At 41.2% G+C, this 8393-nt stretch overlaps 1 protein-coding gene across 9 annotated transcripts in view; it reads left to right on the plus strand.

The window, feature by feature from the left end:
- RAD51B (RAD51 paralog B) overlaps positions 1-8393 on the plus strand; it is a 428405-nt gene that overhangs the window by 211614 nt on the left and 208398 nt on the right. The gene's annotated exons all lie outside the window — the stretch shown is intronic.

Raw genomic sequence — 8393 nt, forward strand, 5'->3', positions numbered from 1 at the left:
TGGGTAATCGTGAAGTCAATTTATTAGAAGCTAGTTTGGACAAGGCAGCAGGCACAGTAGATGCTGGGAAACATTACTTTGGTGTGGAACCTTACTGAAGCTAATAAAATGTAGTCTTGCCCTGAGTGGGAGTGGGAGAGCTGTAGAAGAAAAGTGAAGATACTACTACAAGCATCTGAAAATTCAGTTGCACTTCAGATCCCTTGGGACTGCAGTTTCTTTACCTCTGGGAACCAGCTGCATAAGAAGAATCTAGATAGTCAGTTTTGAAAGAAATGTAGCTCTTTACCTTGCAGAGAGAGTGGCATGTAGTTTTCCGCTGGGAAAATTAACACACGTAACAGATTTTCCTACTGTACTGGAGCAGGTGGGACTCGCAAGTCCCGCACATGTATATTTGATGTGATGTTAATCAATTAAATGAGGCCTATAAAGAGAATGAATAGTCAAGTCATTAACATTCCTTTCTGTTGTCCAACACTGTCCAGTATGAGAGGGAAATAGTTATAGCTGAGTTGATAAATATTTCGTGATTTGCTCAAATGGAGAACATGTGCATCCCAAACAACACATTCCTCCAAGCCAATGCTGAAATGGTGCATGTCCTCTACAGCGAGCCACTGCTGTGTAGCCACTAGCTATGCCAGCTTTAAAAAGGAGAGCAGAACTGAGCTATAAGAGCCTTTAAAATAATTTAAGAACAGGATTCTTCCATTCTGGAGCAATTATCCACATTGATATAAATATTAACACTAACGGTCTGATGTGTTTTGAGTTTGATATGTTGCTGTGTGGGGCCCAGAAAGCACTCATTTTTACATGGGAATGAGTCTGTTTCTGTGTATATCTCACTGCATAATTCTGTGCAGTAAATGAACTCATATTTCTCCTTGTTTGTTCCTGAAAGTAGTGAGCTTGTAGTTGTAGACAATGAAACAACAGACTGAGCACACTAGGGTTCTGCTAGAAGCACTCTGGCTATTTGTTTTCTTTCTTTTTTCCACGATTTTTTTTTCTCTGAGGAAGAAAAAAATCAGACAGTATAATGGCTAGAGTAAGAACAATCTGGCTCTTTTGCAGCCAATACATACCTTAGTCTCTAACATTATATTCCAAACTGATTCATAAACTGCATGTATTTTGCTTTGGATATGACATTTATGGTCTGGCAAAGTCCTTTACAGTGCCTTATTTATTCTTCCATCTCTGTTTAAACTGAGAAGATACCATACAGCTATGTTAACCAAAGTCAGCACTATTGCTATATGTTGTCAAGGGTAAGACTAAAGCTGGTGTGTGTTACACTAATGGCAGTGTCCTCATACAAGGCTGCATCAGCTACCTGCCTTTACATTTGTATGTAGGACATGCAGATGAGCACTGGCCATGGCTTTCGTACCAGTCTCCATTCTGTAAATGAGAGTCTAACAGCAACTGTGCACTTCCAAACTCAAAGCAAGGTATGTTGTATTATTTTAGGTTTAACCCCACAGTAATGCCTTTGGAGAGCGTACTAATACAAATGTATTACTGTAGTTTGAAAACTTTTTTTGTAACTTTTGCAATTTCATCAAAGTTGGAATGGCTATTGCTTAAATAAGTCACTACATCTAAAGAGAAAATCTAGAGAAGCCATAGAGAATGACTAATTTCAATTTTTCATGAATGTGTTCTTGCTATAGATAGCTGTGAGTTTTAATGGACAAATGACCATGGTGCCTCTGGCTCTAATCTTGCCATATCCTGTAAATAAAGTAGGACTGGGCTGAAACCAGCATGAAAAACTTTTATTGGTCACAGAATAGCGTTGGTTGTTCAGTAAGCATCTTATTTCCTGCTAGTTTAGCATTGAGACAGGCACTGGGAGTGACATAAAGAGGCACTGTTTTTGTTGAAATACTGTCTTTCATCTGAAGCATGTCTGTTATTTATACCTTTTGAATTCACTGAAATTCCTGTGGTGCTTCTCACAAGAGATAGGGTATAACATGTCTTGGCTAAATTCAAAAACCTGATCATACAAACCCAGCCTTTATTTTAGAATAGGTCAAGTAATCTATTTTTCTTTAGCAGTGCTTGCCTTTAGAAGAAGTATTATATTAACCTTGCCTGGTGAGATCCCAGGAACAGTCCTAGATGTGGTAAAGTTTGTTAGTATCCCTACAGAATTTGGGCAGCTTTTCCTAGGCATTATGTTGTCTTTGCTATTGCCTTTGCATGGCAACTAATGTTTGAGCCATAGCTGTCCCTATATTACATGTACAAAGTATGTCCACATTTAGGGTCAAATACTATGGGAATATTAGTAAGTACCAGTTCTTTCTAAGGTACTCTAGAGGTACGTTATGTCAATACCTAAGCGAAAGTAAAGATTGATAAATTTGTCAGAGATGCAATACCACTGTTCCTCAGTTTCTGTCACACCTTTAATAATGTAAATTGGTCTTGCAAATGGCCTCGTCCCTCTTGAAAGCTATTTAGTTATAGCATTAGCAGTCTTTATGAATTGTCCCAGCCAACAACGATCAGATGTCAGAATAAGGAGACTGTCAGATGACCTGGGAGACACTTATATGGTAGTTTCTCAAACTAAAAGTTACAGTATGATTCCAGGTAACTATGAAGATTTAATAGTGGGGAGAAGAGATGGAAAGGGGAAGTGCAGTTGAGAGGCATTTGATCTGCTTTCCAGTAGAGGATTAAGCCTGTGGTTCTTTGTAATAGGAGTGGCTGGTAAATTACATTTCTGTTGTGCAATAATTCCTGAGTTTTCAAAAAAAATTTCTAACTGGAATGGAAAGACAAAAATTTAAGTGTCTGCTTAGAGTTGCAACATATTATTTGAAAAATGTGTACATGGAATCTCTCCCACATTCTTAACATCTCCTAAGCTGTTCCCTTGGAAGTCCTGGGTCATTGATTTGAAGCCATCCTTTGGGCAGGCTGCCAGAGGGTGAGCTAAAAAGCAGCAGAGCTCTACAGGAAATCTGCTTGGCAGGTATCAACGTGAACTGTGTCTGTCAGAAGATTTACCGGCATGTACGTGTTCCCACAAAACGTTTAGCAAATGGATTGATTTTAAAAATCAGATATTTTTGATTTTATTTTTTTTTTTAACTGGCTTTGGTTAGGGAATATTACCAGCATAGTCAGTGCTGGAATGTAGAGTATACAAGTTGTTCATTTGATTTGGTGGGTATGGATGTAGGTTAGTTATGGCTCCGAGGTGTTGATATGCTTCTGTTCACCAGAAATGGCTTGAAACTAGAGATACAAAACTGTTTAAGCCACTAGGCCCAAATCTGTCACCAAGTGATGTCCCTACAAATCCTGCTGCCTGCCGGAACAGCTGAGTGCATGTACCTATCCACAGGTGCAAATTAGGAAGCTGTAATACAAATCTGCAGTTAGGAGCAAAGCTTTGAATCCAAATACCCCGCTTTTGTAAAGTGAGCAAGTACAAGAGAGTGCTTTCAGTTTCTGGCTTTTGATTGTATGAGATGTCACTTTAACAACAAATTGTGTTTAACTAGTTGGATAAGTGCCTTTCTTGAGTTCTCAACAAATTCTGCTGTGTTTCCATACTAGCTTGATGTTGTTGGCTGACTTGTTGCATGGAAGTGCATGGTGAAATTGTTACATGACCTCATTTTTGAGCTGACCACGTATTATGAGCTTTATTTTACCTATATTGATGCTACTAGCAAGGTCAAAATTTATACCTGCATATTTATTGTTCCAAAATAAATTACTAAAATCCTATTACTCATTTGCAGAACCAGTTATTTAATTTCATATGATTCATTTTCATTCAATATTTTTTACAGATTGTTTTAAGGATTAGTCTTCCTTACTGAAAAAAAATATGTTAGACGTTAGGGAAAGAACAGTCCATTCTGGTTATCTAGTTCAAGAAATTATAAATCTCTTCCAGTAATTACTTTGGCTGAGAGAGCTGAAGCACATCCATTAGAACCAACATAAAAGACTTGGAAGAGTTGTTGGCCTCCAGGAGGTACTATACTGGGGTGGTTTAGCCTGGAGAGGAGGCGGCTCGGGGGACCTTATCACTCTCTGCAACTGCCTGAAAGGATGTTGTGGGCAGGTGTGGGTAGGTCTCTTCTGCCAGATAACAAGCAACAGGACAAGAAGAAATGGCTTCAAGTTACACCAGGGGAGGTTTAGATTGGATATTAGGAAACATTTCTTCACTGAAAGGGTGTTCAAGCATTGGAACAGGCTGCCCAGGGAGTTGATGGAACTGCTTGGAACCCTTGGCAGTCCTGGGTTAACGGTTGGGCTTGATGATCTCAGATATCTTTTTCAACCTAAATAATTCTATGATTCTGTTCTATATATATGGACATTCCATTTTTTTTCTGGCTGAAAGATTTGTTTGTCTAAGTATATAAACATGCAAGATAATTCTCATCATGTGCACCACCACCGACAGTAATGGAGTTTACAGAATGTTGTAATGATCAACAGTATCCAGGAGGCACTTTCTTAACTAATACTTCCTAAATGGTTTTCTTTTTATCATGTTTATAGCATGATAATTAAATGAAGACTGTTGTTTTATTTAGAATTATAGAAGATGTAATGTATATTGCAAATGAATATATAGAGCACATTCCTATCTGAATGATGGCAAACCAGCCTCTTAAATTCACTAATGTGAGATTCATCCTCTATAAAGTGGTCATGGGCATTGCCCTTAGAAGAAAGGAACCATTTTTTCCTATCTATTTATTTCAGAAACTCTACATAGTGTCACTGCCACTGTTACACTTTGCAGGTCTCCTGCCACCTACTTTCCAGGTCTCCTGTGGTTTGGTGGTAGGTTAGTTGTATTTCTTCATGCAGCATCCTCAAAGAGCAATTCTACATATGCTTTTGTATTTTTCTCCTGGGTTGAAAATGTGCAGATACTAAATATATCTTTCCACTTCTCCAGACTCTGTTTTACAGGGGAAGTTAAGCTTTCTACATTAATCAGGCCTTCAACTTTTTGTTGACACTTTTGCTTCACGCATGAGATTGCATGTAAGCTTCTGTGAGATGGCTCTGTGCCATTGTGGGTTAGCTCTGAATCTGACATTCAGTTCACCTAGACCACCTTTTAAGTTACAGAAACTTCCTACCAATGTAGAGCTTTTCTGAGAGCTTATGTAAGGGCAAAATTTGAAGTTGGTTTCACAAAGAATAAAATCAAGTTGTTTAGCCACATTCACTAAGACACTACATAGTCCATGTTTAGCCCTTTCTTATATATGTCACATTCATATTATCTTTAATTGCGCTGTTGTTTGGTAACAAAGTTAATAACGTGATTGTTCTACTTTTTAGTGTTCTCGTTCATTTGCTTTTCAAAGTCAGGAGCTCAGAACCATGGTACAAGTTCTGCTGGTACAAGTTCTGCTTGAGAGCATACATGGAATTTCCCTGGGATTGTACTCCCATCATAGTGTTCACGTTATTTGTTTTACATACTCCTAACCTGAGTCTGCAGAAATTTGAATTCTTTCAAAGTGTGATATAATCAAATCCTGGAGTTTATGCCTAAGGTAGAATAGTTAGCTCCAGAAGAGGTGGTAAAGCAGCAGTTACCTGTTTTTGTTATGTGGGATGGATGGTCTTCCCATTGTGTTTCTCTTTTGTCACATTAGGCAGAATGAACTTGCTTGTCAGAAGCTGAAGTCAGTTGGCTTCACTGATTCCAAGACAGATGGTGAAGTCACAGTGCTGCTTTTTGGAGAGGATGGGTTAAAAGTATATATGAAGTAGGAATGCCTGGAATGACAGCATTGGTCAATGACTAAACTTCCTTTACTTTCTGGCAATTATGTTGTACTGACAGTCACATGCTTCAGACCACTGGATGTGCAGCTTAGTAAGTCACCTCCAGTTCTGTTTTTTGAATCTTCAGAAGTTCCAGTGCAACACTAGTATAGAAAGGATAGTGATATATCACAACCTAGGAAACAGTCCTTGCAGGGTGCTAGTGGCATAGTTGTCAGCCAAGTAGCCATTTCCCTGGTGAAAGCAACAGACCAAATCAGTGTATTATTTTTTTCACATGGTATATAGTACTATTTTCATGTGTCATGTGGTACTATTCATTACCAGCTTAGGTTGGTGTGACATGGTACTTTCAGCAAGCCTTTTTCACCATCTTTCATTTACATGAACACAGCTACTTTTCAACCCAAGTTGCAGGTTTTTTAAATTTTGTGTGAGCAGACTGACTTCCAGTTGTGTGCTAGGTAGTGTTTCTCTTTTGTAAGTTACTCTTTCTTCCCATTTTCTACAAAAGAACAACGGTCTGTACAATGTGGAGTCTACCTATGGTGAGGTTTTGATGTAAATGTACATACTGCTCGCTGTCTACATTAAAAAGTATTTCTGTCCAAAGCAATGTTCTTTGCATTTGGCCTAGAAGGTGGTGAAACTGTGAAGTCCAGGGTTTAATTTTGAAGTCTCAGAGTCAAGAAGGATGAAGTTGCACAGATGAATTTTAGTGTAGAGGATATAGTTTACCTCTGGAGTGGGGCTGCGAAACGGTGTTTTCATTCTGGACCTCGGAAGTTGTTTCAGACACACTGGATTATGGATACAGGCCTGCTTGAAAATAAGGACAGTGAACTTCAGTGCTCACTGGAAAGCCAGTGTAGTGAGTGAGGAAGCTGTCAGTAGGCTCTGCTGCTGGGGAGAAGTGCTGCAGGACTATGTGCATCCAGTGGCCTGACACCCAGCTATAGTGAATTGCTGCCAGCTGGGCAGAAAGTGGGAAAGGCAAGTGCTGCAATCTCTTGTGGAACAGCTCAGCAGAAATAGTGGAAGTAGTGTATGTGGAGCCTGCTCTTGGAGGCTAAGCAGCTGTGAAATCTAAATGCATTTCTAACCTGTGGATAGCACAAATCCTGCTTGGTAGAGTTAGGAGAGAAACACTGTAGATACACGTGCAGTCAGTGCCTCCAGCTCAGAATTGTGTGGTCACCTGAAATTCTGTTGTGTAACTAATTTAGCAAAGTCTTTTGCAGTTTGCAAAGAACTGAACAGGTGGATCACCATGTTTGTGGAGGTGGGATTTTCAGCTCCAGGATTCACTTTAGTGGAGCATTGGCAATAACATCCATACCAGGGAACATGCTCCATTAGTGGGAGGACTTGCTGACTTCTGTCACTTCCTCTCTGGAATCAAGCGTATCTCTCAAAGGTCCCTTGCTGCTGCCCTGTAGACACTCTCACTAGAAGTGAGCAATGAGAATGCCACTGAAACTCCAGGGGACATTATGTAAGTCCTTAAAAAAAACATTTTAGACTGAGGCCTTTTCTTAGGCCAGTCTCTTCTGTGTTATTTTGAATGATGGTGTGTGGTGGTTTGACACTGGGTGAATGCCAGGTGCCCACCAAAACAGCTCTATCACTCCCCTCCTCAACTGGACAGGGGAGAGAAACTATAACGAAAGGCTCGTGGGTTGAGATAAGGACAGGGAGATCACTCGGAAATTACCGTCATGGGCACAGACTTGACTTGGGGAAATTAATTTATTACCAATCAAATCAGAAAAACACCCTCACCCCACCCCTCCCTTCTTCCCTGGTTTAACTTAATTTCTGATTCCTCTGCCTCCTTCTCCTGAGCAGCTCAGGGGAATGGGGGTTACAGCCAGTTCATCACAAGTTGTTTCTGCTGCTGCTTCCTCCTCACACTCTTCCCCTGCTCTGCTGTAGCGTCCCTCCCACAGGAGACATTTCCACATGAACTTCGGCAATGTGAGTCCTTCTTATGGGCTGCAGTTCTTCACAAACTGCTCCAGCATGGGTCCCTTCCATGCGGTGCAGTGCAGTCCTTCAGGAACAGACTGCTCCAGCCTGGGTCCTCTGCAGGGTCACCAGTCCTGTCAGCAAACCTGTTCCAAGTGCAGGCTTCCCATGGAGTCACCGCCTCCTTCAGGCATCCACCTACTCTGGCATGGGGTCATCCACGGCTGCAGGTGGATATCTGCTTCACTGTTAACCTTCGTGGGCTGAGGGGCACAGACGGCCTCACCATCGTCTTCACCACGGGCTGCAGGGGAATCTCTGCTCCAGTGCCTGGAGCACCTTCTCCCCTCTTTCTGCACTGACCTGGGGGTCTGCACACTTGTTGCTCTTACATAGTCTCACTCCTTTCTCTTGCTGGCGCAGATACTTCCTCCCCCCCATTCCTTATATGCTATCCCAGGGGCACTACCACAGTCACTGACCGGCTCCACCTTGGCCAGCAGCAGATCCGTCTTGGAGCTGGCTGGCGTTGGCTCCATTGGACATGGGGGAAACTTCTGGCATCTTCTCACAGAAGCCACCCCTGTAGCCCCGTGACTACCAAAACCTTGCCATGCAAACCC

Source organism: Falco peregrinus, chromosome 1 (assembly GCF_023634155.1).
Source record: "Falco peregrinus isolate bFalPer1 chromosome 1, bFalPer1.pri, whole genome shotgun sequence".
NCBI classification, from domain to species: domain Eukaryota; kingdom Metazoa; phylum Chordata; class Aves; order Falconiformes; family Falconidae; genus Falco; species Falco peregrinus.